Source organism: Miscanthus floridulus, chromosome 13, assembly GCF_019320115.1.
Source record: "Miscanthus floridulus cultivar M001 chromosome 13, ASM1932011v1, whole genome shotgun sequence".
NCBI lineage: Eukaryota > Viridiplantae > Streptophyta > Magnoliopsida > Poales > Poaceae > Miscanthus > Miscanthus floridulus.
The window spans coordinates 30,306,291-30,315,108 of NC_089592.1; positions in this window are offsets into that span (position 1 = coordinate 30,306,291).

Below are 8,818 nucleotides of genomic sequence, written 5' to 3' on the forward strand. Positions count from 1 at the left end.
GCCAGACGGTTCGGGTAGTAGGAAGGCCAGATCCAAGCGAGGCATGTCAAAGATTCCTGTTGGTAGGAATGCACACTGGCACATTATTGAGTTCGATGAATTTGGGGATCCACTCTCACCGCCTATAGCTTTGACCAAATACAAGACTATCCTTGGGTTACTTGTTAGGGATTTCATCCCGATTAGGTATAGGAAGTGGATTGGGAAAGATGATGACCCATGGAGGGTTCCCGAAAGTGAGAAGTATTACATATGGGATGTCAAGATCCCAGAGTATTTCACTTTCCCAACCGAGTATGATAGGGAGTTAGTCAAGAAAAAAGCAAAAGAAATCATGGGGACATGCTTTAAGAATTTCAAGGGGACATTGCATAAGAATTTTGTCCTCCAAAATAAAGAGCTAGACTTTGATGGTGGACAGTTTAGCAAGCAGAAGGACTTCTGGTAGGATTTCAAGGAATATAGGTTATCCGAGGAGTACTTAGCACTGAGCAGGAAGAATAAGGAGAACTCGCAGAAAGCGATGAATCCTCATCATCTTGGCTCTTGTGGCTACGCCAAAAAGATGCCAGAATTTGAAGTAGAACTTTAAAAGATGGATCGCCTTGCTGAGAAAGGCATTCAGGTTGAGACCGCCGATTAGGAGGCCAGATCGGTATTATACTGTATGGGGAGGAATGTACGGCACGCCGAGGATGGGAGCTTTAGCTCCACAAATCAACCCATGAGCAAATTCATCCAGAGGATCTCCTAGGTAACTGAGGAGGTGAGGCAAGGGACTCGTACTTCTAATAGGGAGAAAGACATGCTCACCCAAGCACTTAGAACCAAGGAGCACCCTAGTCGCACTAGAGGAACCGGTGTAGTTCCTTAGAAACTAGCATTCCCCTAAGAATCTAACACTTACCGGAGTCGCTTAAGGGGTAGAGTGGAACATGAGGCAGAGTATTTGAGACAACTAAAAGAGATGGAAGACAGAATGGAAGCACGGATTGAGGCGACTGTTGAAGCGCGAGTTGTGCAAATTTTGCTATCCAAGGGGTCAGGAGTACCACAAAACCCTACTCCTACTACCTTTAGCCCATAGTTTAGGGGTCGCAACAGCTACGGATCGACCCCGCTCGACAAAGAAGAGGTGAATGTGCCTCATCCGATGGACGGCATCACTGAACCCGTCAATGTCAAGTTCTACATCCGTCAGGAATGGATAAAGGACAAGGTGGCGCTCGGCCAGGCCTGGCCTACGGGAGACGGGCCATTCAGTGGCAGCGTTACCACCTTGATGAAAGAAAAATTTATAGCACACATCTCGAAGGAAGATTGTGTTAGTTTCTTCAATCATTGTGCCTCACTGCCTCCGTTTTTGTTAAAGTCCGAATTCGAAAGGCAAACACAGAATAAATACGCTACAACAAGAGACGAAGAAATACATAATAAAGATTTAAGGAACATACAGAAGTACGTTGAAGACAACCCAAGATTAACCATGGAAGAGGCCATGAACATCTATTATGATGTACAAGGGACGGGAACACCGACAATAAAGTATGAAAGGGGCAATCTTTTAGTTCCCGATCATGACTATAAAAATCTAACAACATATATGCGCCAGTTACATGAATATTACATGGCTCAAGCAACAGAGATGGACGACTTTGGTTTTGAGGTTATTATCCATTTGCCACATCTTTTCCATTATCCTGAAGAAGAGAAGTTCGATGTCGAGTGGGAGTGCTTGTTCCAGCTATACTAGAAACGCTCTCTCGATGTTCAAATGTTGACGTTGTGGATTATGTAAGTACCCTACACGCACGATATTACAATTAACTACTCTCTCGAGACACAAATTGTTAACTTTTGAGCACTTCCCATGATTTTATGTAGGTGTATAGCAAAATTTTGCATTCTAAAAAGAAAATGGGATTACATAGGCTTCTTGGACCCCTTGCGAGTCAATGAGAGGACATGTCTAGGCCTCCATGGATGTGACGTGGAAGACCTGAAATAGAGATTGATTGCTGTTTTTGACAAATTCACGATGAAGAAGAAAACTCACATACTTCTAGCCTACAACTACGAGTATGTATTCTCGGCTTTTAATTTTATGCTTCTTTTTTCGTTAAGATTATTCGATAATTAGGATTTTGTGATTGCAGCAACCATTTCGTCTTCATTTGTGTCAATCTTGCCAAAAATCTAATCGAGGTGTGGGACTCGAAGAAAAAACCATTTCTTCATCTGGATGCACTGGTGGCAGTGCTGAATTAGTAAGCGATCCTAATAACATATTATTTTCTAATCACACATACCGCTTTCTAATGTTTCTCCCTTTAATGTTGCTCAGTGTCCGAAGAAGACATATCGATGGGACACCGATCCCATTCAAGGTTGTCGAAATGGAGGGGAAGTGCCTATCATAGCCGGCGGGAAACAACGAATGCGGGTTTTATGTAATGTGGACAATGCTTCGCAACATCAACGGGAAATCAGAAGAAGCCGATAAGTTGGTGTGTATAATCCCCATTTCATTTATGTATGTTAATAATTCAACAAAATGATTTATTGTTCCTCTTTGGATATCATCTTTTTTGAACGACAGCGCAAGAAATATAACCACCAAAGGCTGTTAGACATGGAGATCGCCGCACTGCAATTGGAGCTCGCAAAATTCATCTTAGCCGAGGTATTGGAAAAAGATGGAGTATTTTCCATTACACAATCCATGAAGTACAAGGACTAGTATGGCCCAGAGCGGCTCGCTAGATTATTGTAAGAAGTCTGAGAAGCATTGCACAATCTGTGAAGTCCGAGAATATTTCTTTTTTATTTTGAGGGATCGAGATCTGAATAAGAACATTTGAACTATAACCATAACATTTGTAATGTTTAATATTGATGGACATGTCTTCTACGCAGCGTATATAAAGCAAAACCTGATTCCACGAAAAATATAAATTAAAATCAATTAGAAAACAATAAAATGCGAACGGGCCATCACTATCGGTTAACAATGAACCGGTAGTGTTGTCATAACCATCACTGCCGGTTATCAACAAACCGATAGTGTTGTCTTGCTCAACACTGTCGGCTTGAGCCATGAACCGACAGTGTTGGATTGCTCAACACTGTCGGCTTGAGCCATGAACTGACAGTGTTGGCTTGCTCAACACTGCCGGCTTGAGCCATGAACTGACAGTGTAGGCTTATTCAACACTGTTGGCTTGAGCTAAGAACTGACACTCTTGATGCAACCATCACTGTCGGTTGGGACTACAAACCAATAGTGTTGTTCAACTAGACACTATCGGGTGAAGCCAGGAACCGACACTGTTGCCTGTAGATCAGTGTCGGTTTTTAAGAACAGACAGTGATGTCAACCCCCCATCACTGTCGGTATGCCACTGTCGGTTCAAAATCTGGCAGTGAAGGGGGTTTTTGAACCGACAGTGATGTCCAGATCTGGGGTAGTGACTTCTAAACGCTGAGCGAACCACACCTACCACCATCCCATTTACGCTTTTGTCCTCGCTTCGCATAAAAGGATTAACCTGGGGATAGTAGGATGGACTCTAGAAGCCTGATATGTTGGTCTATCTAACCTTTAACAACCAAGGTGGGACTAAACTCTTCATGATATCTCATTAACATGCACATAGGTCACTATGGGCCAAATTCCAAATTGGGCTGGATGTGACAATCTTTGTGTAGTTTGCGCTGGTGAATGGAAACCCATGCTACATCTATGAATTTCCCCTACTTTTAAAAAAAACTCTCCCAAGGTCTGCCACAGGGTATCCAAGTTGAAACACATAAGCTGAACAAGCAGTCCTTTACTGCGATGTATTATTAAACACAAAATTGGCATTATTTCCAAAAATAAATTGCGATAGAGCATGTTGAGTGTCTACATGTTGAACTTGATTCCAAAATTTAAACCGCAACCATTTATGCACTGGATAGATTATTTTATCCTTTGTGCATATGCAATTTATAAAGCACAAGAAATCAAGGGGCATTACTTGAATGTGATTGCAGATACAAGCGAAGAAATGATTAAGAGAGATGTGTTTGCAAGTAAATTTGGAGTTACTATTGTAATGCATGACAACTTAATTAATATGAGGATTCACCGCAAATACCAGACTGTCACGCCCGATTTTAAGGATAAAATGGAATGCATAATCTTATGTGCACCCAGATATCAGTCACACACATAAGCCGACAAATTATAGATAGTATCATCACAAGTATTTATTACATCACGTATAATAAGACAGAGTCTTCACATAAATGTAGCGGGAGTATAAAGAAAAAATCTCTCGTGGAAGCTCCACATCATAGGGACGTCAACTGGTTGACCATAAGTCTAGTAATCCTCAGGAAAGTCGTCATTACCATAGCCATCTGTTACCCATCCAGGATTTTTATCCAAATAATGAAAATAAACAAGCATAAGTACATGTCGTACTCAACAAGTGTAACATAGGGTTTATGAGGCTCAAAAGACTTGACATAGGTTTAACAGCATTTAGCTTTTAGTTCTCACAATTTAGCACAAGAGTAGCAACAAGTTGTCATAATCCCAATTGAAACACATGATCAATGTAAATAGGAATAATGAATAGTATAAACAAATAATTAATAGTAATCATCTATTCCATAAGGGTTCCAAGGCCGTTCATGACCGTGAGCACGGCTGATATACCAGATTTACACTCTACAGAGGTTGTACACTTTTACTGTGAGTCATGATACCCATATGTCTGGGTTAATTACTCCCAAAACACTTCCAAGGTGAGCAGGCAAGGTTCACTATGAAGCCTTTCAAAGGTTCGTCTAACAAGTTTGGGCCATTAGATTCACTCGGCAAATAGATGTAGAGCCCCCCTTTCCGATGGCACAATGACGCACAGCCTATACGCAAGGGGACAGAGGCCGCGCTATACCCGATTCGGCAAACCATTCTTACGCCATAAAGGTAACCTCTAACTAGCTAGAAAAGGTCCTTATATTGAGCTAAAGCCAGAGCCATGTACCCCTCACAGCTGTACTGTAAGTCCCGGATGATCACTTACAGATAAGTCATTAGAGAGAGGAATCTGAAGTATTTAGAAAGTAGCTAAACACTCCAGCCCCCTATTTCCAAGTTGCTAAAAAGTCATGTTTTAATGTTTATTGCATATACCATTAGTCAAGTTACAAGATCATGGTTTAGTTTATCACTAGCAAAGCTACCCAATGAATATCCTATAGGAGACAAGGTATAAGTTCAATTCTAGGGAATCCCTATCAAGGTGACACATGCAAATATGGATTAAATGTATTAAAGTTGATAGGAAATAAGGATAATCCTAAGCTATATTTGCCTTGAACAAAGTGTTCTTGCTGATCCTGCTCGTCAAAGTAGTACTCCTGATCACCCACAAATTGCTCACCGTCTATACTCGATAATCACAACAACATACAAGCATCCAGAAGCAATCATACAAAGCAAACAATGACTATAGATTAGAACAGTACACCAATAGCATAAAATCAAGATGAAAAGTTTGTAAAACAAATCTACGTCTTACTACGAATACACAGACGCGAAGATCACAAAAATCGAAGCTAAAACGGAGAAGTTATGAATTAAACAAGATTTCCTTTATTAAAATAATAGATTAAATCTAACCTCAAATTTTAAAAGTTGAAAACATACTTAACAGTAATACGAACATGTAGATTACGCAATTATGAATCTAACACAACTTGAACGGATCAAATCGGAGTTAAAACGAAGATTTTAGGGCTAAAACAAGATTAGTGGCAAAACTGTAAATAGCCGAAAATGAATTTTGGATCTAACTGAAGAAACTACATTTTCAAAAGAAGAAAACATATTTTAGGAAGACGCTTTCGACCGCGGGTTCAAAAATAGAAAAGTGCAGGGGCTCTTTTGCAAATAAGATGGGCGAATCGGTATTGCGAGATAACGGCCGCCAGATCAAGATCGGATGGCCCAAAACAGATTGAGAGGGGATGACCGCCGGCGGCGAGCAAAGTGGCGACGGCGCCATGGCCGGGCACGACGGTCGCACGGAACTTAGCCTAAGGACTACGGCGGGATGAAGCAAAGGCACCAGAAGATAGAGGAAGAAGCGGCAAACTCACCAAGGCGATTCACCGTGGTGCAGGGCGATGGAAGGCAGCGCGATGCACGGCAAAGTGGGTGGCTCATCGGCGGCTAGGGTTTTACGGCGACCCGACGATTCGGCGAGGGCTGCTGCTAGCTCTAAGACTGAGTAGAGAGGCGGCGGGGTCGGCTGCTATTTATGGAGGGGAATTGCTTGGGATACGTGGCAAAAGAAGGAGGCGTAGGCAGAGTGGAGTCGGGCGGCGGCGGTCGTGTCCGAGGCGGAGACGTGTTGGAAGAAGAATAGTGTCACTGACACGTGGGGCCGGCTAGCAGCGGCATAGGGCTCGAGAGGAGAGAAGCGCGGCGCGGATGTGCTGCTCGGCTGGGCTGAAACAAAGAAGCGAACGCGCGGAGATATGGGCCGAAGGGGAAAAGTGGGATTGTCTAGGTTTTAGGCATCGTACGTCACAACTTGTTCGGAAACTTCTAAATTTTTTACCACAGCCTCTACATGCGATAACACGACACCTCGACAAGTTTCGTGATTTTTGGACTTCGTTTGCATTTTATATAATTAAAAAACACTTTTTTAACAAGTTGGTGGTCATGTTTTGTGAAACAAATGTTCGAAATTTCACGAATGTCTCTGCACACTGGTCTTAAAATACACTCAAAAACATGAATACCATTTTTTGAATCGCTAAATTCTAATATTTCATGCACCTACTGTTCAAATTTACTTTTTCGAGAAAAATTCAAGTAAACATAAAAAATTAAAAAAAAAAATATACCAAAAAGTCATTTAAAAGTTATAAATTAGAACATGTGCTTCAAGGTACTGTATAAATGCCACAGAAAAAAATTAAAAACAAAAATAAAAATACTTTGCCGAGTGTCGCACGTGGCACTCGGCAAAGGAACCTCTTTGCCGAGTGCCAGGCTTGAAGCACTCGGCAAAGACAGCACGTTTGCCGAATGCTAACGGCCAGCACTCGGCAAAGGATGATGGAGGAGCCACCGGCGTCGCCTGAGGTATTTTGCCGAGGGTTATTCTTTGCCGAGTGCCTGACACTCGGCAAAGATGACGTTTATCGAGTGTCCCTCTTTGTCGAGTGCTTGACACTCGGCAAAGATAGCCTTTGCCGAGTGCCGGCTTTATCGAGTGCGGCACTCGGCAAACTGCCTCTTTGCTGAGTGCCCGTGTTTCGACACTCGGCAAAGTGCTGAGCACTCGGCAAAGAGCGCGTCTCCCGTAGTGTACCGAAGCATTGTTGGTTATCATTTCTAGGTCTTGATTTAATTTGTCATGTTGTCTTAGTCGTAGTGGTCGACATGGGGAGAAATAATTTGTCATGTGGATTGGCAGATTTCTAATAGTTTGTTGCGGCTGCACATGCATCCATTTTTATGGTTATCAACTACTCGATACAATGATCCATTAGATTGTGTCCTTAATAGCCGCTGTGAAGCAATCATATCCACTTTAACTGGGTATGTATATTTCTAGGTTTTCGTAGTTTTAGCTTGTACACTCGTAACGATACCATTAGTGCTTTAGGCCATAGCCAAGATATGTTTTTGGATACCGCGATAGTTACAACCGATCTTTGCACATTTAGTGAAGGGCATCTACATCAAGGACTACACATGGAAAATTTCTTTACACATTCTTTTGAGCAAGGTTTAGGCCTTGATTAGTTCTTCCCCTAAAGTTTACTCCATATCCCATCAAATGTTTAGACACGTGCATGTAGTATTAAATAAAGACTAAAAATAACTGATTGTACAGTTTGCGAATAATTTACGAGACGAATCTTTTAAGCCTAATTAGTCCATGATTTGACAATGTGTTGCTACAGTAGCACATGCGCTGATGACGGATTAATTAGGCTTAATAAATTCAGTCTAGCGGATTCTGTAATTTGTTTTTTTATTAGTATCCAAACATCTCATGCGACACACCCATGTGACACCTGATGTGATACCCCAAAACTTTACACCCTGAATTTGAACAAGGCCTTAATGAAAAAAGTTGGCATAAATGACAGTTTTGACATAATTAGCTGTTGTCAGCACTACTAGAAATCGGCACTTTGCCGAGTGCCTGAAAGCTTTGCCGAGTGTATTTTATCGGGCACTCGGCAAAGACGGCTTTGCCGAGTGTTTTTTTCGGCACTCGGCAAAGATGGCTTTGCTGAGTGTTTTTTTCGGCACTCGGCAAAGATGTATTTTGCCGAGTGCCATTTTTTGGCACTCGACAAAATGCGTCTTTACCGAGTGCCTTTTTCTGGCACTCGGCAAACATGTATTTTACCGAGTGCCTATTTTTTGGCACTCGGCAAAATACGTCTTTGCCGAGTGCCTTTTTTGGCACTCGGCGAAGAGGCATTTTGCCGAGTGCCATTTTTTGGCACTCGGCAAAATACGTCTTTGCCGAGTGCTTTTTTTTTGGCACTCGGCAAAGAGGCATTTTGCCGTGTGCATTTTTTTTTGCCCTCGGCAAATCATTTTTTCAAAGCAATTTTTGAGGCCCTAAATGAATTCAAATGAAAAACTTTTCAACTACAAAGTTGTATAACTTCTCAAGATCTACAAAGTTTATTTTGGTTATTTCTTCATTTGACAAAGCGGCAATAACGTTGTTCATAAAATCTACATCTCATATCTCTCATACTAGTTTCATGAAAGTAGAAGAGATAT